At 64.1% G+C, this 22,370-nt stretch overlaps 2 long non-coding RNA genes across 2 annotated transcripts; one reads left to right on the forward strand and one right to left on the reverse strand.

The window, feature by feature from the left end:
* Nucleotides 1–6,403: 6,403 nt before the first annotated feature.
* LOC141409262 (uncharacterized) lies at nt 6,404–8,487 on the reverse strand. The gene is made up of 2 exons (XR_012428823.1): nt 8,327–8,487; nt 6,404–6,644 (listed from the first exon to the last, which is right to left on the reverse strand). It is a non-coding gene; the product is annotated as an uncharacterized lncRNA (long non-coding RNA).
* A 3,733-nt stretch (nt 8,488–12,220) lies between these two features.
* LOC135968721 (uncharacterized) lies at nt 12,221–18,172 on the forward strand. Its single transcript, XR_010583674.1, has 2 exons — nt 12,221–12,434; nt 18,007–18,172. It is a non-coding gene; the product is annotated as an uncharacterized lncRNA (long non-coding RNA).
* Nucleotides 18,173–22,370: the final 4,198 nt, after the last annotated feature.

A 22,370-nucleotide genomic window follows, 5' to 3' on the forward strand; every position in this document is an offset into this window, starting at 1 on the left:
AGATGCATGGCCCAGCCACTTCGGCTCCGGGTCGGTCCCCAAGGCTGGCCCTGTGCACAGATGCAGCCGGGCACAGCCCACTGGGCTTGAATGTGGGTCACGCCACAGCTGGGATCTTCCATGTGCACGAGTTCCCGCATCTGTAAAAAGGGGGTGGGGGAGGGGCCCAGACTGAGGCCACAGGAGGGCTCAGGGCTGCTGCCGGCACTGGCTGGCCTCTCTCGCCGCAGACCCCACCCCCGCCGTGTCAGTGAGGCCTCCGAGGAAGCCTGTCCTTGACACAGCCAGCTCCAGGCCCCTGGCTCCTCCCGGCCCGAGGACCCTGCCATGAGGCCCCCCGACAGCCCGCTCCCAGGCGGCCGCCGCGCCTCCTCTTTAAATTGCCGCCTGGTCGGGTTCCCACTGCCTCCCCCGCCCCCCGTGGCTCCCCTCCGGCTTGGCGAGGCGGGCGCCCTCCTGGTTCTGGGCTCTCTTTCCAGTGGGCGTGGGCCGGCTGGAAAATGACCTCAGAGGGTGGGGCGGCTGGCAGGCCTGGGGCGCTCAGGGGGCTCCGGAGAGGGGGATCCCCACACCATGGGCTTGCTCCGTGAGCTCTGTGCCTGGCATCCTCAGGGATCTGTGTTGTGAGGGTACCTGAGTGCCCAGCGCATCACAAGGTCCCAGTGTCGCCACTGCCCAGTGCTGCTTGTGCCTGGCCCTGCTGCCCGGCATGGGTCTGTCGGAAGGGCATGAGCTGGGGCTGGCAGTGGGGTCTGCTCCCACCACCTGGACCCGAGAGCTGGCCGGAGGGTGCCTGGGGCTGCCCACCTTGCAGGCCACACTGGCAGGACTCAGCCAGGGCCTGGGTGTGAGGGCTTCACCCACTGGGACTCACCGAGGGTGTCTGTGGTCCCTTCGGCCAGATGGACAGTGGGCTCAGAGGCTGTGGTCCCACTGCCGGGTGGGAGCCAGTGGCGTCCCGTTGACAGGATAACAATATTGATAACAGTGGCCTCTGAGGCAGGGACCCGCCAGGTAACTGCTCCTCCCCAAGGTTTGTAGACCAGGAGAAGCTGGGGGTCCCTGATGGGGGCTCAGAGGAGGAGTGAGGCCTCCATCCATCACGGCCATCGGAGGGTGAGACGGGTCACCTGGCAGAGTCTGGGACACTGTTCCTTGTCAGGTGGGAGCCAGGGCTGGAGCCCTGATGCTGCTGAGACAATTTCAGGGGGTCTCTGCCTCCCCGACCCTGGTCTCCCACAAAGCCCACCTCTCTGGGGACTGCCCGGGGCTGAGCAGGGCAGGGAGGGGAGCTGCTGTCTTCGGTGCCAGCCAGGTGCTGGGCTCAGGTGCAGCTTCCAGGCTCTGCTTCCACCAGTTACTACCTCCACCATACAGACAGGGAAACTGAGGCTCAGAGAGGTCAGGTGCCCAGCCTCGGCTACCCAATGCAGTGCTCGGTGGGCAGTGTGGGGCTGACCACCTGCCCTGGACTGTGGGCACAGCGGCCCCCACGTCGGCTGCCGGGACTGCACAGGCTGTGGTGGACTTTAGGGTGGCAAACATGCCCAGGTGGGGGCCTACACCCCCAGGTTGAGGGAGTGGCTCCCTGGGGTGGCTGCCGTCCATCCTGGCGGTTCTGGGATTGTGGACGCATCGCCCCAGCCCTGCCTGTCCTCACGTGGCCTTCTCTGCGTCTGCATCTTTCCCACTGTTGTCTCTTACAAGGTCACCGTATGAGGATTTGGGGCCCACCCAGTCCAGGGTGGTCTCATCTAGTTATCTTTAATGTACTCACATCGGCAAAGACCCTTTCCCCAAACAACGCCACCTTCACAGTTTCTGGATGATGTGCCTTTTGGGGGCCACCCTTGAGCCCAGGGCCACCGGGCACACAGGCAGGGCCCAGGGCTGACTTCTAGCTGAGGGAAACTAGAGTCCACACTGATTTTCCAGATGGGCTGGACGGCTGCCCATCGTCCTCAGCATCGGGGGATGGAGGCAGCTGCCCCAACCTCCAAATCCTTGCCAGGAAGAGGCCAGAGCCAGCATCTTGGTTACATGGGATGTGCCTTGTAGAACCACCCCCAGGTCCAAGGGTAGGGCCAGGGTGACTCCTCTCGTGACCACTCCAGTGATGGACAAGGACCGGCTTGCTCCCAGGCTGGGGGTTCTGCCCCAAGACAACCCCACATCCCAGACACTATCTCCCAGGCCCTGTTAACTGTTGATCAACCCACCCATCCATCCACTCATCCATCCACCAGTCCATCCATCCACCATCCATCCACCAGTCCTTCCATCCATCCATCCATTCATCCATCCATCCATCCATCCATCCATTCATCCACCCATCCATTCATCCACCTATCCATCCATTAATCCATCCACCTATCCATCCATTAATCCATCCACCTATCCATCCATCCACTCATCCATCCACCTGTCCATCCATCTACCCATCTGTCCATTCATCCACCTATCCATCCATTAATCTATCCACCAGTCCATCCATCCATCCATCCACTCATCCATCCACCTGTCCATCCATCTACCCATCCATCCATTCGTCCACCCACCAGTCCATCCATCCATCCATCCATCCATCCATCCATCCATCCACCTATCCATCCTTTAATCCATCCATCCATCCATCCATCCACTCATCCATCCACCTGTCTATCCACCTATCCATCCATCCATTCGTCCACCCACCAACCCATCCATCCATCCATCCATCCACTCACCCATCCACCTGTCCATCCACTCATCCATCCACCTGTCCATCCACCTATCCATCCATCCATTTGCCCACCCACCAGTCCATCCATCCATCCATCCATCCATCCATACATCCATCCATCCATCCATCCATCCACTCATCCATCCACCTGTCCATTCATCTATCCATCCATCTATCCATCCATCCATCTATCCATCCATTCACCCACCAGCCCATCCATCCATCCATCCACCCATCCACCCATCCATCCATCTGTCCATTTGTCCATCTGTCCATCCCTTCACATGTTTGACTTTGGTAAGCAATGAATGGGAGGGGAGGGGATTCTCAGTCATGCCCCGGCCCTCACAGTCCACCCTCCTCCCAGGGCCTTGGCCTTTCTGCCGGCACCAGGCAGGCAGCCCAGCCTGCAGCTGTGAGCCCTGGGTGGGAGACTGGACCTACTGGCTCCTGCCACTGCAGCTGAAAAGCATTTCCAGTTTATAGCAACCTAATTACTCAGCCCTCCTTTGGATGGGGAAGGCTCAGGGAGGGAAGACATGACTGCTGGTCCAAGTGGATTCAGACTCCAGAGGACAGGCTTTTGGATGGGAGTACTGGGGTTTGTGGAGGTGGCTGGGCCAGGGTGGGGGGGTTCAAGGTGGGGTAGCTCCCCTGTGCCTGCAACGTCCTAGCCTGGGGCTCTGCTGGGGCCTGAGGGCACAGTGCCGCCTGGGTGGCGAGCGGGTGGGCTTGGCTGAGATGCTGGCCCACATGGCCCAGTTGCCCAAGCCCTGGAAGCCAGTGTGGGGCTGGGCAGAGGAGGGGCAGAATCTCTGGGGAGGGGATGGACAGGTGGAGTCCTGGGGCTGCCTGGTCCCAAGCAGACACTTCCTGGGGTGCAGTGACCGACACCCTCTGACCCTGTCTTGGCCTCTCTTCCAAGTCTCATGGGGCTGGCAGGGTTGGGGGTCCAAGGCTGTTGACCACAGAAGTGACCTTCGGGTGTCTGGAGGGGCCAGTCTGGGGACTGTGAGGAATGGGGAGCCAGAGGATACTGCCAGGCATTGAAGCCATGTCTTAGGAAGGGCTCCTGGGTTCTGGGGGGCTGTGGGGAGGGAGGGGGGATTGAAACCATAGCTTAGGAAGGGCTCCTGGGTTCTGGGGGGCTGTGGGGAGGGAGGGGGCATTGAAACCATAGCTTAGGAAGGGCTCCTGGGTTCTGGGGGGCTGTGGGGAGGGAGGCAGCATTGAAACCATAGCTTTGGAAGGGCTCCTGGGTTCTGGAGGGCCAGGGGAGGGAGGGGACACATGGTTAGCCTTAGGCCAGTTCAGCACCGGCCACATAGCACCTCTCACCTCCCAACCTCCCCGGAGGTGCGGGGGGGAAGCTGAGGCTTGGCGCCATGCAGGTGGGAAGTGGTGGAGCCCACCTTCTCAGCTGGCCTATGCCACTGCTGTGGACAGAAGCCACTGAGGAGGTGGAGGTGACGGGTCTGGCCAGAACCCTGTCCTGAGGCCCCCACAGCCGCCAGCCCAGGGTGCCACTGAGCAGGGCCGTGGCCTATGTCCCATCCTCCCTGCGTGGGCCTCAGTGGACAACGCGGCCCTGTCAGGAGCTGGGTGAGTGGGCAGGAGGGGAGGGGAAGAGCCTGAGGGGTTGAGGACCCCACGGCCACCATCATTAACCGCCCAAGGCCAGTCGTGGACACAGGGAGGGCACGCTGGCCACAGTGATGGCGGGTCTGCACTTGGCTCTTACTGCCTGTGCTGCTGGCGTGGGGACTTCCTTTACTTTCTTTACTGCCCCCACCCCAAGAGCGTCTGCATTTATTAGGTGCCTCCTGTGTGCCTGGCTGCCTAGCGGGGGCTCCACATATGGGATTGCTTTGAGGTCCTGGGACTGGGGCCTCGGTCACTGCCCCTGCACCAGGGCACCAAGGCCTGGCGGGAAGAGACCCCAGGGTGGCACAGTGGGACTCCCCAGGAGCTCTGTCAGCCTGAGGTGCCCTTGAGTCACCAGAAGGGCCTGGGAGCTGGTGCACGGAGCCCGGCCAGCTTCCTCGCCGCTCCCTCCTCCCCTGCAAACGAGCTTCTGGCACTGAGGCCTTGCCCGGGGTCTGACCCTTAGTGGGGCCCCACGGGGCGGAGCGGGAAGCGAGTTTTGCCCGTCACTGTCCGTGTGTGCGGCTGCTCCTCTGCGGGTCTGGGAGTGGGGAGGGACCCAGGAAGCCCTTCTTCCTCCCCCTCCAGGCTGAGGGACCCCTGAAGGAGGGGTTCCCCAGGGAGGGGTGTGAGGGACCACCGCCCGGGGGAGCTTGGCGCTGTACCCTGTCCCAGATGTGGGTTTCTGTGGTTTCTGTCCCCGAGGGGCCTTGGTGGAGGCTCCAACTTCAGCTCCAGAGACCCCCAGATGGTGATTCTCCCACTGCACCCTTCCAGGGCAATGAACTGCACCTGAATAGCATCCAGGAGCGGCCCACGCCGTCCCGTGTCCCTGTGGTCCAGCGCTCCCGTGGGGCCCTGCTTGCCATCGCCCCAGCAGGGTGCTCCCCACACTGGCTCCGCCCTGATCTGTCCCTTGCTCCTCAGGGGACTCTCCCTGTGTGTGCCGTGGGCAGCCCGGGGACCAGTGTGGCCTCTGGCCCAGGGTGTCCTACCTGGGGTTCTGCCAGGGAGCCCCTTCGCTGACCCAGGAACCTCAAAGCTTACGGGAGACACTCTAGCTGGGACGGGGCTGTCACTCCCCAGGGGCCAGGAGCCCCGTGTGTGGGTCCAGCAGCCTAGGCAGCAGTGGGCAGAGCCATGTGGAGAAGTGGCCCCGTGGCTGTGACTCATCTCAGTGCTCGGTGGACAGTGCTCGGCAGCTCCTGAGTCTGTAACCCCTGCCCCCACCCCCGTGTCCAGGAGCTGGGTCTTCAGCACGCTGGTGATTAGAAGGGCCCGCTCCCTCCTCGCCCACTCCAAGGTAACACCCACCGCCTCCCAGCCAGGATGATCCCGGAATCCTGGAGTCGCCCAAACCAGGAGGGAGCCAGGAATCCCAAAGCCGTGGGGTGGAGGGGCTGCCCGGGGCTGCTCGTGGGGGGCAGGGTGGAGGGGCTGCCCGGGGTTGCTCGTGGGGGGCAGGGTGGAGGGGCTGCCCGGGGCTGCTCGTGGGGGGCAGGAGAAGCCTGTGGCTGGGACGGCATCTGCCTGGAGACCTCCAGCCCTCCTGTGCTGCTTTGGGGATTCGGGAGATTATGTACAGTTGTTTGTGGTTTCTCTTTGGTAATTGCCGGTTGCGGCTGTGGCAGAAAGAAGCCAAAGCCAGAGGCAGGGACAGATCCTGAGCCGGTAGCACCAGGAGGGTCCCGGTCCCGGTCAGGCCTGGTCCCGCGAGGCGGGTAACTGCTGTGAGGGGGCTCGGCCCCTGCCTCCTGCTCCAGGGGAAGCCAGCAGCCATGTTGGGAGGACCCAGACAGCGCCATAGAGGGGCCACGTGTGGGGGCCACACGTAGGGGCTGAGACCTCCTGACTCCCAGCACTGAGAGAAGAGGGCAAGCTGGACCCCAGGCAGGCCTCCCTCAGCCCCAGTCCAGCCTTCAGGTGACCTCGGCCCTGGCTGACCGCTTGATGGCAACGTCCCCCTAAGCCACTCCGCCCAGCCAAGCCCCTCTCGATCCTCAGACCTCAGAAGCCGTGTGAGACAGTGAGGTCTTCAGTTGTTTAAAGCAGCTGCATTTGGGAGCACCCAAAACAAAATACCACAGACAGGGCAGCTCTCACAGCAGACATCGCTCCCCTCACCGCACTGGAGCCTGTGAACCAGGGTGGGCTTCTCCCGCCATCTCTTCCCGGTTCGCAGATGGCTCCTTCCCAGGTCCCCACAGGCCTCTCCTCTGCGTGCGCGTCTCCAACCCTCCGCTCCCTGGAAGGGCACTTTGAGGCTTCATTAGGTCCCCTGGAAGACATCGTTGTAACAGAATTGTGTCTTTAACGGCCTGTCCTTAATACAGTCACACGTGGAGTTGCCGGGGGCTGGGACCCCTGGGGAGACACACTCAGCCCGTAGCAGCAGGGAGGGCTAATGCTCCCACCACCCTGCCTCCTGCTCCGGCCCCGGTTCCTGGGGGCATCTTTCCGTGACGTCTCACATCACCGGCTGCTCTTTCAGGGACACCCCACATCTGCTTGACCCCGTTGCCCGTCACACATAGTGTTCTTTCATTTACTCAACCAAGGGTGAGGGCAGTTCCCTCAAAGGCTGCCCCGCTCGGACCCCAGCATTGTCCCTGCGTGACGATGTCCTGGTTGCCCGAGAGCTTCCAGGCGGCTTCTCGGGGGAGTTGCTCTGCAGCCCACGCCAGGGTTCTCCTGGGACCCCGTCCTCGGGGGTGCCGGGCGTTGAAACAGCCTCAGTCAGAATCTACCTCACCACTTCCGGCCCCGCAGCACAGGCAGTTCGCACGGCGCCCCGTGTCTGGCGTCCGGGGCCGGAAGGGCCACTCGGGCCTCATGATCCGCTTGTGAATTCCACTCACTCACCCGTTCACACAGGCACTCATTCCCGGAGCCCCCAGGGGCTACACTGCACCACGCGCGGCTCTGAGCTCCCTCGGCTCCACCGCACAGGGCTTGCTTCTTGGTGTGAACTACAACCTGGTCCTCTGAGGGTCCCTCAGGATTTTCCAGATAAAGGGCTTCTAGCCAAATGACCCAGGGAAACACAGGTTATGCAGCACCAGCCGGACCTGTCCTGGCTGATAAGTCCTGGTGCGGGACTTATCAGAGCCTTCAGTGTTCGAATGGGCACCGGGCGGATTCAGAGGGAGGCAGAGCCGTGGGCTGCTTGGGAATGTCTGTTCTCTGCGTGTATCAGGCCGGGTTGAGGGGGTGGCACCATCCCTGCTGCTGAACGAGGGGCAGGCAGGTGCCCCAGACCACTTCCTTGTTGCTTCCGGAAGCCTGTGCCTCCAGCCCAGCCCTGTGTGGAAAGAAGGAACCAGCCCACCCCGGCTGCCTCCCTGGGGCAGGCCTGGTCCCACCTAGGTCTCAGTTTCCCCCTCTGAACCAGAGGCTGGGACTTTCTCTAGGACCCCTCCCCCTGCCACTCTGTCTTCACTGGCAGGAAACGGGTGCCATCCCCAGCTAGCGTACCCTCAGTCCCTGCCCCCAGGCAGTCACAGGCACACACATGCAGAGACACACAGGTGGACACACACACACACACGCTGACTGCCCCGGCTCCAGGCTCCGTCCATCCAGGGGCCCTGAAACTGCACGGGGTCTGTCCCAGTCTTTCCAGCCCTGCCCACGCTCAAGGCTCTGCTGGGTCCTAGAACTTCGTGGAACTCTCCAGACATCCTGCTCCCTGCCCCTAAAACTCCAAGGTGGCCACGTCCAGGTTTCCCCAGCATGGGCTGCTGAAGCTTCTATGGCTGTCACCTCCCTTTCCAGATGGGGCAACTGAGGCAGGGGCCAAGTGACGTTCTCCCATGTCAGGACCAGAGCGCAGCAGAGCCGGCACTCAAACCAGGCTGCCTTCGAGTTTGGGGTCTTAAACCTCATGGAGCCCTGGGCAGCCCACACCCTCGCAGGCTGGACCCTCCGGGAAGCGGCTCTCCCACCTGGTGAGACACTCACCTGTGAGGGCCCCGGGCCTTCCTCACTCTCAATTCTCATGGCAGCCTGGAGATAAGGTTCAGAAAGGTTACGCAGCTCAGCCAAAGCCACGCAGCTGGTCCGGTGCGTCTCATAAAAGCCGGTTTCATTAACTGAGTGTGGTGAAGCCTCCGTCTTTGAGTCTCAAGGGCGAAAAAAAAAAAAAAAAAAAAAACGTTGATGAAGGAAGAGGCGACCTATGCCTGGGAGCCGGCCTTGGGGCCCCAAGAGGTGGAGGCAGCCCCACTCCACAGCTTCCAGGGAGGGCAGTGGACGTGCCGGGGTCTCCTGGGGCCCAGGGCTGGACACGTCCTTCAGAGTTCAGCCAGGCCCGAGTTGCCACCAGCCTGGCCCTGCCGAGGCCCCAGCGTACGATTAGGGAAGCGGGGCTTTGGCTGCAGGACCACAGAACCCCAGTAGGAGCCCCTACCCTGGCGCAGTGAACCGAGGACAACGTCGGGGCTGCCTGAGTGCCAGCACCCCTGTCCCCAAGCTGGGGTGCCCCTCACCCCACACCAAGGAGGCAGTGTGGCCCCGCTCCCAGCCCTGTGCCTGCATGAGCCTCTGCCCTGTCCCCAGTCATGCCCTGCTTCTGGGACTCTCCTCTGCCCAGACCCTCAGCTCCCATGTCCTCCCCAGACCCCCAGCTCACACTTCCTCCCAAACCCCCAGCTCACACCTCCTCCCAGACCCCCAGCTCCCACCTCCTCCTAGACCCCCAGTTCCCACCTCCTCTCAGACCCCCTGCTCCCACCTCCTCCCAGACCCCCACTTTCCACATACTCCCTAGACCCCCAGCTCCCACCTCCTGCCCAAGATCTCCAGCTCCCACCTCCTCCCAGACCCCCAGCTCCCACCTCCTCTCAGACCCCCAGCTCATACCTCCTCCCAGACCCTCAGTTTCCACAAACTCCCCAGACCCTCCAGCTCCCGCCTCCTGCCCAAGACCCCCAGCTCCCACCTCCTCCCTGAGACCCCCAGCTCCCATCCTCCTCCCCAGACCCCCAACTCCTACCTTCCTCCGAGACTTCCCAAGCTCCCACTTTTCCCCAAGGGTCCCTCTCCCATTATCACTGACTCCTCATCCTCCAAGGCCTTCTTTTCTGGGCTCTCTCCCTGCTCCCCACCCCCTGGCAGCCTGGGAGCTCCAGCAGGGAAGGGCAGGGCCTGGGATACTTCTGCCCTGGGTGCCAGGCCTGGGGCACACTTGCTTTACTGACCACCCTAGGATTAGTTGGGCCTAGGATTTTGAGGCCTGCCTGGCAACATAGGGAGACCCCATCTCTACCAACAACAACAACAAAAATTAGTCAGGCACGACTAGTCCCAGCTACTCAGTAGGCTGGGGCAGGAGAATCCCTTGAATCCAGGAGGTGGAGGTTGCAGTGAGCCAAGATGGCACCATTGCACTCCAGCCTGGTGAACAAGAGCAAAACTCCGTGTGTGCTTGGTGTGAGGTAGGGATCTCGCTCTATGTGTATGTGATGGACAGAAAGTCATCCCCATGGTGTGGTCACTGTGGGGTCTATCCCCTCCTCCACCAAGTCCCAGTGCACCAACTGCCCCATCTGCCTGGTCCATTACTGAACTCTCTGTTCTGTTCCATCAACTCAAATCAACCTACAAAAATGGCTGTAATCAGCCTGGGTATGCGTGACCCCAAAACAGCTGGTTAATTCCCTGAAAACAATTGAGCGCCAGATGTGGGGGATCATGTAACCTGAGGGCTGCTTCTCTACTTTCAGTTCTGGCCGGGGTGGGGGTTCTGATAATCACTCGTTAGCTGCTTTGCAGGCAGACACTCACTGCGTGCCTTCAGGGTTTCAGGCACCAGGATGGACCACATTGGGTGGAGCTTAGGAGAGGTACACACTGGAAGGCGGGGAGGGATTGACAATGCGGCAGAAACACACTCCAGGTCATTTTTGTGAGGGACAGGTACTACTGAGAAAACCACACGATGTAGGCACAGGTGGCTGTCCGGGAGGGCGTCTTCCAGGCGGTGGTCTTTTTGTCTGGCCTGATGGACGAGATGGGGTTCATGAGCAAAGATCTGGGGTGGAGAAATTCCAGGAAGAGCAACTAAAACGGCCCTGCAGCAGGAATGGGCAGTGTGTGGACACTGCCAGTGGGACTGGAGCTGGGAGGGAGGTGGGGGCTGTGGAGAAGCAGGCAGAGCCGGCCCGTCCCCATCCCACCCCTTCCCAGGGCCACTCCAGCTCCAGAGCCTGTAGCTGCCCAGTCAGCCCTTGCAGGTCAGGCCCTGGCCCAGGCCACGTTTACCCCCACGGGCCCAGGACACCCGGCCCTTGCCTGCATGGAAAGTCCAATCCTCTGCTTGCCCCTCGGCCAGCAGAGTCTTTCACAGAACTGGAGGACACTGGGCTGAGCTACCTGGAGGGTCTGCAGTTCACAGCCTCAGGGGACGTGTGGAGCTGGCTCAGCACAAAACAGGATGTGCCTGATGCTGAGTTCTCAAAACTGCGTGTGAGCATGGGCAGCTGACAGCAGCAGGAGAACTGCGGCCATGCAGGGAGGCGGTCAGGGACCCCTCGGGTCAGCCTTAGGGGCCGTGCAGGGAGGCGGTCAGGGACCCCTCGGGTCAGCCTTAGGGGCCATAGAAGGAGGTGGTCAGGGACCCCTCAGGTCAGCCTTAAGGGCCATGCAGGGAGGCGGTCAGGGACGAACGATGGCTTGGTACCCTCTATGGCCTGAAGCTGGCCGGCAGGGAGCTCTGGGAAGCTGTCCACAGACCTGGGGGAGCCCTGTCCTAAGTGGACAGCAGGGTCCCCGCCAGGCCCAGCTCCCACCTCTCCCAGGCCTGGGCGCAGTGGGCGGTTGGCCACTTCAGCCACTTTGCTGTGGTCCAGGCAGGCGGGGACCCTCAGAGCCCCAGCGGGGCATCAGGGCGTTCGGGAGGCGGTGCTGGCTGTGAGTGGGGCCCTGGGCCGGCGGCGGCAGGGGCGCCGGTTTTCTCGGCATTAAGCCTGGCTCCGCTCTGCCGGCTGTGGAATTCCTGGTCTGATCCGTCTCCAGATTGGCCCTGGAAGAAATTGGGGGAGAATCGATTTGTGCCACGTTCTAGCAGCACGGCCTCATCATGACAGATGCCAGGCAACCACGGGCAGGGAGCCCCCGGCCCGGCCCCCACCCTCCTGCTGGGACCCTTGGGCTCCTCACTCCCCTGCCCCACCCCCTTCCCGCCCCCACGCCCCTGGCCGGCCTGCTGGCGCCTGGGAAGGAGGAGAGGGGGTTGCGGCTTGCCGGGAGTCACGCGGCACTGCCCAGGCAGAAGCTCGGCGGGGTCTCCTGGCGGCACTCACACGTGGGAGCTCATCCTGCCCGACGCAGCCCAGAAAGGAGAGCGTCCCGAGCACAGGGATACCGGCACGGGGCCACCTGGGGAGGCGAGGTGGGGCCAGGACAGCTCCGGGCCTCTTCCTCTCTTGGCCTCCTTGCTCCAAGGCTCCTCTGGAAGCCCAGGGAGGAGTGGGAGAGGCCTCAGGAGGGCTTCCTGGAGGAGGTGGCCCTGAGCTGGTGCTGGAGGAAGCCTCCCCTGGACAGGAGCCTGGCTCCAGCGTCAATTACACGCCCCCTTCCGGCGCCCAGCGGCGTCAGGCACTGCCTCTGGCTCCGAGAGGGGTGCCCGCACGTCACGCTGGGCTGAGTGTTCCCTAACACCGGCTTCCCTGAGCCCCCGGGAGGCCCCCCAGCTGGCACGGTGCTCACGGCCCCTAGTGGAGCTGCCAGCCCCAGGTGGCCTCTTCAGCCTCTCGGGCCCCGGGGAGGGTGGAGCCAGGAGGGACCTGGAGGGGCGGGGCTCACTCTCAGAGCCAAGGCTTCGGGCATCTCCAGGCTGCTGGGCTGTGGTGCTCTGCGTAGACCCTGCCCTGCCGGGCAGCTGGGAGACACAGAAGCCTCTGCGGGGAGGGACAGAGGGGGCTGGACGGGCCGGGGCGTCCACACTGCGGGCAAGGGCTGGTCCTCAGCTTCCCTATCTGCTAAGTGGGGCCCTCTGGGCTCTGGTCAGCCTCCCAAGGCTCCTCACCACCTCCGGGAAGCCGCCTGGATTGCTCTGTCAGAATGGAAGGTGAGGGCCACGGGCCGGAGCCAGGGGCTGCAGCCTGAAGACGCCTGTGCTGCCCGCTCAGCCCTGCCCGCTTGGCCGTGCCCGTGGCTAGGGCTGCAGCTTCACAGCTGTGCTGAGGGGCCCCGCCCACTGTGGGCTTCAGGTCCAGGCCTGGCCTCACCCACATGTGGCAGCCCTGCAGCCTGGGGAGTGGCTGGGAGCTCACACAGGGCCAGAGAGGAGCTGCCACGGCCAGCACTGGGTCCAGAGCGCTGCTGCCGGCCCTCCGCAGACACAGGCCTCGCTCTACCCTGGCCCTGTGCCCCTGTGGGCACCGTGCTGCCGAAGGCTGGGCCACAGCCGCCATGGTGATTTCACATCCACCCTGCTCTGGGGTCCCAGGGAGTGCCGGACCCAGCCAAGCTACATTCTGACGCAGACCCCGTGGCTGGGCCAAGTTTCTGTTGCCTCCTGATGACAGGAGACACGGGACACAACACTGACTGGGACCCTCTTGCCCAGGGGAGCGGCTGCACAAGCCCCGAAGCCCAGGCAGGGGAGGGGGGAGGGACACGGCCTGCCCTCCAGGCGCTCCCGGTCTGCTGGGGTCGTGGGAGGAGTGTCCTGGCCCTGGGCCCCATCGTGAATGAAAGGGGTCCAGGGTCTGGTTGCCGGGGCCGTCCAGCCAGCTGTCCGTACCTAACGCTGCTACAGGGAGGGGTCCTGGGGACTTGGCATCTGCCTCTACATGTGTTCCCAGCCGGCAAGCGGGGTAGGGGGCTGGGTGGGAGCCAAGCCGGGTTCCCTACCTTCGCCAGAGCAGGCTGCCCAGGGCCTGGGCGGCTGCCCTGTACCACTCGAGGTGAGGTGGGGTGGGTCCCGGGCAGGGGCTGGAAGAGGGGCCGCTTGGGCCCAGCTAGTTGAGGAGGGCAGCTCAGGGAGGGCTGGATGGCCCAGGGGCGCTGGGGGGGCAGGCAGGTGCCGGGCGTGGTTCCGGTTGTGACTGGGCTCTGAGAGGAGTGACCGTGAAGGGATGGCCCCTGTTATCCTCTCAGCGGCCGACAGGTTCTGCCACCCGCTCTCGGCCACAGATGGGGAGACTGAGGCACACAGGAGGTCCATAGCGGCACGAGGCTGTGGGTGGCCAGTGGTGTGGAGGTTACCCAGGAGTCGTCCAGCACAGTGGGGCGGCGGGTCCAGCACCGGCCTTCAGGCTGCCCCGGCGTGGGCTCTCCCGCTCCCGCCTGGCTCTTGGGCCCCTGGTCCGGCTCTTCCTGCTTCCTCCACCTCCGGGAAGCCGCCAGGATTGCTGTGCTCTGAACCAGCCCTCCATGCGCAGCCCAGCCACTGCTCAGCGACCGCGATGCCACATCCGGGTGCATCTAGGCCCTGGCTTGGGGCCAGCGGTGGGCGGGGGCCGCCTCACCACAGCTGTCCAGGCTGCAGCCCCCAGCCACGGCAGAGCAGGCGGGGCTGGGACCGGAGAATAGGCGCCTTCATGTTGCAGCCCCTGGCTCTGGACTGCGCCTGGGCCCCACCCTGGCCCCCGTGCTCCCCCCACCGTGCCCGCGGTGCCCTCCTCCGCCTGCGCGGCTGGTGGCAGGGCCTCCCCGTGTGGGACCGGGCAGCCACCTGCTGCCCACAGCTACAGCCGCACAATGGGCCCTTGTGAGCCGGCGGGCAGCGGGTGGCGGGCAGCGCCTCTCGGCCCACCCCGGGCTCAGAGCCCCGCTGTATGAGGCGGCTGCCCTGGCTGAGGAGCACGGAGCCAGCCAGGCTGGCTCCACCCACCCTCGGCCACAGGGTCGCTGGGGCTGCCCCCAGCCTCTGTGGTTCCTGCCCCGGCCGCCCCTTGGGAGACGGTGGTCTGCCTGCCTGAGGGCGGGGGTTTTCCAGAGTAGGAGTTCCGTGCCAGAGACCACCTCCCCAGGGCGTCTCAGGCAGCCTGAAGCTGAGCGGTGGCTGGTCTGGGGGCCCAGGAGCCACCGTCCCCTCCGGGCCTCCACGTGACCAGGGTGTGGCAGGAAGTTCGTTGCAAATGCCCAAGCCGTCCCCGGCATTGTCCTGCTCCAGGGAGAACTGAGCTGCCCCAGAGCTGGACAGGAGAGATGGGGCCTCTTTCCCCAGGGAGCTCAGTGCATTGGGAGGCCCCTCCCTGGGACGGCCAAGGCATAGAGAAGCCAAACTGAGCAGTGGGACAGGCGGGAGAGCCAAGTGCCTGGATCCAGCCGTGCCTGAAGCCATCCTCAAATTCATGACTTTGATTTTTAAAATTCGTTTTATTTTATTATTATTGATTTTTTGAGATGGGGTCTTTCTCTGTCACCCAGGCTACAGTGCAGTGTTATGATCATAGCTCACTGCAGCCTCAGACTTCCAGGCTCAAGCCATCTTCCTGCCTCAGCCCTCCAAGGAGCTGGGAATACAGGCGCACACTACCGATCCTGGCTTGTTTTGGTATAGACGGGGTTTCCCTATGTTGCCCAGGCTGATCTTGAATTCCTGGGCTCAAATGATCCTCCCACATCAGCCTCCCAAAGTGCTGGGATGACGGACGTAAGCCGTGGCCCCGACCCGTGAGTTTTAGTTGAATCGGGGACGCTGGTGTTTCTGTGGTTCGCCTCAGAGGCCCTCGAGGTTTTGTGTGGATCCCGGGTGGGAGGCGCTCAGGCAGAGCTCAGAGGTGACCTTCCCGCCCCTGTTCCTGGGGCGCCCAGGCTTGTGTGGCACAGGTCCAGCCTCGGGGCGCTCTGGCCTGGCAGAGTCCCTGTCCGCTGTGGGGCCGCCCAGGCAGCCGGGTCCTCCACGGGGACCAAAGACAGGGCCGTCCCCCGTCAGGGCAGCGTGTCCAGCCTGTGCCAGGGCTAGGGGCTCCTGGAAGACCCCTTCAATCAGCGGGATCTGCTGGGGTGTCTGGGCAGGGGTTTGCCCCACGTCCAGCTCTCCCGCGCACGGTTCTTGACCCCGAGGCCCCAGCTGACCATGGCCTCACAGGCCCCAAGCATGGCTCCAGGGCAGCTGGGGGAGGGACCCCACAGACTTCTCCCACCCCACCCTCCTCCCTCTGTCTCTCGCTGCACCCTGAACCCTGAGTAGCAGACGTGGCTCAGTGACGATTCCAGCTGGGCGTTTTCTTCAAGGGGAAGGTGGGAACACTCACCCCTAAGTCAGGGGTGCCTGGGGCCCTGTGCAGGGCGGGACCCCCACCTGTGGATGGTGACACAGGCCCCATGACCCAGGTCCCTTTGGTGAGTGGAGGGCAGATCCCTGAGCTCAGGGCTGCAGTTCTCCTAGTGGGGGTCCCTGGGGAGCAGCTCCAGTCCTGCCCCCGCTAAAAACCATGCCCCCAGCCGGGTCCCATCCGGGGTAGAAGAGCAGCCCAGCCCTGCCTCCCCAGCCGCGCTCCCTCCCGGCTGTTCCAGGCGCACTCCAAGTCCCCAGGGCCCGTGCAAAGCCAAGGACTTCCTCGGAGCTGTGGCCGGCGCAGCTGCAAGCACACGTAGGGGAGGGGCCGGGCGGCAGATGAGGCTGAGTGGCTCACAGGGGTGGGCTGGGCGTGGCTGGGCCAGGGAGGCGGGCTGGGGGCCACAGGGCCCTGCTGCCCCTCTGCCTGGGAACCTGCATCTGGGGCTGAGGGGTGGGGCAGCACTGCCGGACACAGGGCTGGTGCCCCAGGTGGGCCGTGGGCGCAGGCAGTGCCAAGACTGGACAGGGCCTGCACGTGGACACTGGCCCTGGACTGCGGGGCCAGGTCAGAACGGGGGCCCTGAGGAGCCAGGAGCCCACCCCCACCCCCGGGGCTCAGCAGTCCCAGGATCCTCTGGGGCAGTTACCCTCGGTCCACACGGCCTGGGGCTCGGTGCCGTCAGAGTTTTCAGGGCAGGCTGCAGCCGCTTCTGTCTTACGGGACAAAGGGGGCAGCTCCATTGTGTTCCCCGATGAACCCTCACCCCAGGGAGAGTCAACAGAGCCAGAGATGCCCGGGCCACCCTGCCCTCCTCCGCCGCCTGCCACACACCGCTGCCAGGCTGGGTCCTCCGAACGTGCTGGGTCCCAGAAGCCCCGCCATCCACTCTGCCTGCCTCACGGAGCCTCTGTTCAGCCTTGGGGACCTGGGCAGGGGCAAGGCCAGGCCGATCCGGGGCTGCTCAGCACAGGAGAGGGAGACACTGAAGGCCCCCAGGATCAGCACAGGGCCCAGGGTCCTGAGTGTGACTTACGGGGTCACCGCCAGGCTACACAAAGTTAAGGACCCCCGCCCTGGAGGTCACAGAGCCAGCGCTGCGGGGTGGCCCTGGCTGCCGGTCTCAGGACCCACTTGGATGGTGCTTGGCCACCATGGAGCTGGGCTGGCAGGTGGGGAACACTGAGACAGGGACAGTCCCACCCTGGACCCCTCAGACGTGTGAAGGCAACAGCCCAGCTCGCCCCTCCTGCCCTGCTTGGCTTGAGACCCCCAGAGACCTGCCCTGTGGACCTGGGCCAGGTCCAGCCCCAGGGGCTGCTGGGAGGGACTGTGGTCAGTGGGGCGGGGGCTCGGGCGCTTGTCTGCAGGTCTCCGGCCACCTCAAGTGACAAGAACGGGGGTCAGTGAGGACATGACCAGTGGCTGCCCCCACTCTGAAGGGCTGGCCTTGCTACCCCTTCGTCTCTGCCTGGCCCAGCACACCAGCTCTGGGAGTGGCCACCCTGCAGCCCGTGTGTGGGGCCCTGTTGTGCCCTGAGCTGTTGGTGCAGCCTCCCCCGGGTGCCGTGCTGGGCCCCTGTCCCCATCCTGCAGGGAGGAAGCGCAGCTGGGGGAGTGGCCCCTCGAGGGCCCCCGGGAGCTCAGATCCTGCGCCTGGAAGCAGCCCTGGGGAGGCTCCCTGCTGAAGCTGCCGCTGAAGAGTGACAGGCCTGCCCAGCGCCGAGGGAGGTCCGGGACTCTCAGGGAGTGCAGGGCAGGGCAGGGCCATGATTCTCGGTGACGGCCGGGCTGCCATGGGCTGAACCCCCGCTATCTCTGGGCCTGCGGACAGGTGCTCAGCTCCCTGGGCCTCAGTTTCCTCACCTAAGGAATGGGACGGGCACACCTACGCCCCTGGGGTTGGTGCAGAGAACAGGACAGTGCCTCCGAGCAGCGCCTCCAATGCTGTCTGGGGCCTGGGAACGCACCAGGACTCATATAAATAAACACGGCTCTCAGCACCTCGCCCTCTGCAAGGGGAGGGCCAGAAACGTCCCATTTAGAGATAAGGCGAGTCCACGAGCAGCAGACAGTCAGTGCTTAACAAGTGCTGGCTCTTCTTCAGAGACTTAGGGTGCCAGCGCTGGCCAGAGTGAGCCTCGCTGACCAGGTGGCTGTGGCAGCCAGCCGGGGGTCAGCCCCCGAGGAGGGTGGGAGGCCTGCGGGGCCGGCGTAGGCTCCGGCTTCGTCTGGGAGTGCCCTGCCCCGAGCACTGGCCTGGACACCTGAGCTGAGCCTCAGACAGGCGTTTCGGGGCCGACCAGGCCGGGGCAGCCGCTATCCCCAGGCAGCTGAGCCCAGCGGCGAGGGCTGGTAGAACGATCTAGCCGAAATGCTGATCTTAATAGCAAAACCACTTCTTTCCAGGGAGAAAACACGATCCTCAGCCAGCCGGCGCATACACATGGGGCCTGGAAAAGAAGAGAATTCCGGAGACACAAACGGCCCGTGCGTCGCCGCCTCGGCCCGGCTGCTAAGTTATTAAACTCCTGCGCAGGGAAAAGCGATAAAATAAACATCCACCTCTCCCGTCGCTCTCAGAAGTGAAAGGTTCCCGAGATGGGAAATGCAGGTGGCTTACAGAACGCTCCGTCCACATAAAATCATCAGATGCTTGAAGACCCCGGGAGAAATGGGCTGGGATGAATCACCTGCTCAAAGCCACTTAGCACTTCGCAGGGGCTCCGAAGCCCTGGGGTCGGCAAGGTGTCGGTCGCTGGAGCAGGGGTGGCTGATGGATCTGGTGCGGGGCGGGCGGGAGGAGCCGCAGACTCGGATGCAGGGGGCTCGATGGGGACCACCGATTCACGTCTGGCCTGGGGCTCTGTCCCCGGGAACAGGAGGGGATCAGACTGGGGAAGTGGGTGGGGGTTTCTCCCTTCTCTTTCCCGGCTGCCAGGCCGTCAATGGGAGACGCAGGTCTTGGGGACCAGGCCCTGCAACCCCTTCTGATCCCAGCGTCTGAGACTGGCCTGGTGCCGGCTCTGAGGCCCCTGAGCAACCTCAGCTCGGGCTGGCTGCGGAGGACCTTTGAGGGCTGCCTGGCAAGCCCTTCTCCTTCTCAGCTGGCCATGGCACACAGGACCCCACTCCTCCACATGCCCAGGGCGGGCATCACTCTTCGAGCCCCGCACTCCCCCAACTCTTTGCATCAGGGCCGTCCAGGCAGCTGCGGGTGATCTGGTGACTCTGGCCTGAGAGATGCGCAGACCCATCCCCTTCTGTGCCTCGACCACCCGGCCAATGGGTGGCCCTGCCCCAGGAGGAGCAGGGGTCTTTCTGCTTCCCCAGCGCTCCCTCTCCAGCCCTGCATCCACCTCCCGGAAGTGCTGCGCTCCCCACAGCTGGGAGCAGTGCCGACCCCCTCTTCGCTCTCCTGGGGAGACGCCTCTGCACCGGCGGTCAGCCCCCGGGTCTCGGTGTAGGAGTGGGGATTCTGATGTTGGGGGTGCAGAGGCCGCCGCCTCATTAGCTTCTCTCGCTCTGGGATAAGAGCATGAATAGGGCCGGTTGGCCCTCCGGACCCTGACGCCCCCAGGCCCAGCACCTGCCCGGAGGCCCCACCCATTCTCCTCTTTTCCTTTTCTCACGAGAACCCTTTGACCCTTATCCTGCATGACCTCATTTTAGCTGATTAAATTTGCAAAAAAAGGCTGGGCTCGGTGGCTCACACCTGTAACCCCAGCACTTTGGGAGGCTGAGGCGGGAAGATCACCTGAGGTCAGAAATTCAAGACCAGCCTGGCAAACATGGGAAAACCCTGTCTCTAGTAAAAATACAAAAAATAGCCAGGTGTGGTGGCGGGCGCCTGTAGTCCCAGCCACTCAGGAGGCTTGAACCTGGGAGGCGGAGGTTGCAATAAGCTCCGATCATGCCACTGCACTCCAGCCAGGGCAATGGAGCGAGACTCCATCTCAAAAAATAAATAAATAAGCAAATAAATAAATAAATAAATAAATTTGCAAAGACACCATCTCCGTGTAAGATCACACGCCGAGGCTCCAGGTAGATGTGAATCTGGGGGACACTGTTCAGCCCAGGACAGGCACCAACGGTAGCAGGGCAGCTACCCTGGACACCCAACCTGACTGGCACTCACCCTGGCAGGTCCCCCAGGGGCCCAGCCCCTCCACCGTGCAGCGGGGGCTCCAGCTACTTCCCTGGGGAGTCCCTGACCTGAGCTCTCCTGCGCCAGGGTCTGGTCAGGGTGGGGGCTGACTCCGTCCCTGGAGCAGGTACACTGGGCCCTGGTAGTAGGCTGGGGAGGGTTCCGGGGTCAGAGGATGATTCGGGGGCTGAAGGCAGTGATGGGTCCAGTAGGCAGCAGGGGGGCAGGGCAGGGGAGGGGTGTCGAGGCCCGTAAGCAGCAGGACACAGGAGGGAGGACGTGGTACCCACAGCTGGGGTGGAGGAGGGAAGGGGTCCACAAAGTAGGTCCCTGCTATGGAGCCTCAGGTGCTCTCCGCTGTGGCCACCGACTGCCGGGAAGTTGGTCAGCCTCACAGCGTGGCGTGGAGTTGGGCCGGGCAGGGCTAGACACCCGCCAGGGGCACCCCAACTGCAGGTAGGATACCAGAAGTTGGCCTGGGGTGCAGCTGTCGCCTGGCTTACACAAGATCACTAATGGCTGCCGTGGCTCAGGCGTCCCTCTCCTGCCACGCTGGGGACAGTCACACAGGCTTTCGGGTCAGTGAGGACACTCCAGCGGGTGTCGGAGCCTGGAGGGAGGGGAGTGGCGTCGGGCAGGCCCCCACCGAGCCTGGACGGTGGGGCAGGTGGAAGAAGGGCGTGTGCCCGGCTGTGCACTCTGGGTCTGGTGAGCGTGGCCGAGGGGCACAGCTGCTCTTGTTCAGGGCTGCCATGAGTGCTCAGCCCGCCTGGCCACAAGCCGGTCACCAGGGACCTGGCGTCTGCTACCCACAGGCCTGAGGACCCCAACAGCAGTCCCAGCCCAGGCCCCGAAAAGTTGGGCAGAGGAGAGCAGGAGGCCCCTGTGTCCCTGAGACCCATCCTTGGCAGGCTGGGCTGGGCTGTGGGGGACACACCTGCTCTGGGGGACGTGGGAGGGGGGCGTTTCCGGGCCTGCAGCTGTTGGCCCCGAGGACAGACACAGCCTCCCCGGCAACAGCTGGGCCGGAGGCTCGGGAGCCAAGAGAGACCAGAGCCCAGGCCGGCCCGGCCCCCACCAGGGATCAGTTACTTCGGCTACAGATGCCAGAGTGGGGGACTCACAGGGGGTGAGCACCAGGCTGGGGTGGGCCAGGGCTGCAGTGCTCTCCCACCCAGGCTTGGCCACAGGACGAGCCAGCCCCTGCCTCTGTCAGCTCAGCAATCTGCAGGGACTGCTGTCTTGCTGAGTGCAGGACGCTGACCCCAGGATGTCACCGTCTGATGCCGCCCAGGCCCTCCCCTCGGAATCCCTGCTTAGTGACCACGGCCACCCCAGCCCCTCCCACCAACCCCAGGCAGAGCACGGGGCCCCACCTACACCCAGCAGGTGCAGACTGGGCAGGGCAGGGTCCCAGGAGGGTGCATGCTTGGGGAGCCCCAGCACCCAGAGAGTGGGGGTCCAGGGAGGAGCCGCCCTGCTGGGCACAGCACAGTTTCTGCAGACCCCTTGCTGGCTTTGCCTCAGCACTGAGAGCCCAGCAGCACACAGTAGGTGCTCAGCAAATGCCGGGGGGCGAGGGTAAGCGAGCACTCACATGGGGAAGCACTGACTGCGGTTTCACCGCCTGCCTTGGGTTCAGAGTTGGGCCAGCACCCCCACCTAGGCCCTGGATGGGCGGCAACCACTGCCTCTCTGTTTCTGGGGCTCTGACTCCCAGCATCCAGCAGCCAGGGACCCGGCCTCCCCCAAGGCCTGGGAGCAGCTGAGCGGCCAGATGTCAAGTGGCAAACCCAGGCCAGGGTTGGGTGCCGGCCTGGAGGGCCCCTGTGGCAGCTGACCCCGCCCCTCCTGGTCCTGCCCACCCTCCTGGCCTGCCCAGGCTGCCACTGGCCTGAGGGTCCCAGTGATGACGAGCTGGAGGTGGACACTGAGGGGGCTGGGGGCAGGCTGGCTGGGGCAGGGGGGCCAGGGCAGGGGCCTGGGCCTGTCCAGTGGCCACCTGCCCTTGGAAGGGTGACACCCCACTTTCTCCCCTGCCCAAGGAGGTGGGGTGAGGGTCAGACCCCGGCACCCATGTGTCTATTTATCTTTTCCCTGAAAAGCCTGCAGACCCTCATCTGAATTGCTCTGGCAGAGCCCAGGTGTGGTGCCCCCCAGCCCACACACACACAAAGGGCCGAGATGGCGCAGCCTGGCATGTGGGCAGCCCTAGTGTCTCCAGGCTGGGGTGCTGTGCGCCTGCCCACCTGGCCACAGTCCCCAACAGCCGGTTCAGCAAAGGACAGGCAGACCCTCCGGGCCAAGGACACACTGGCCTGGCCGGTGCGGGGCCACGGGGCGGCTTGCCAGGATTTGGGGATTTCGAGCCAGCTGCTACGGCAGGTGTGGCCCACTGCCGGGAGGGTCGCCCACCAGCTGCTGGAGGGTGTGGGGCAGCCGGGCTGGCCACTCGCTGGCAGCAAAGCCAGCAGAGGGTGGGTGGGGCTGCGGGGAGGTGGGAGGGTCCCAGTCACACCCCCAGGGTCCAGCTTCCCTGGGCCCTGCGACCAGGCCAGGAAGGTCAGCCGGGCCGGTTCGGGCCCTGGGTCTTATCCTGGAAACCAGGGGTTTCGATCTGGGT

Source organism: Macaca fascicularis, chromosome 20 (genome assembly GCF_037993035.2).
Source record: "Macaca fascicularis isolate 582-1 chromosome 20, T2T-MFA8v1.1".
Lineage (NCBI taxonomy): Eukaryota > Metazoa > Chordata > Mammalia > Primates > Cercopithecidae > Macaca > Macaca fascicularis.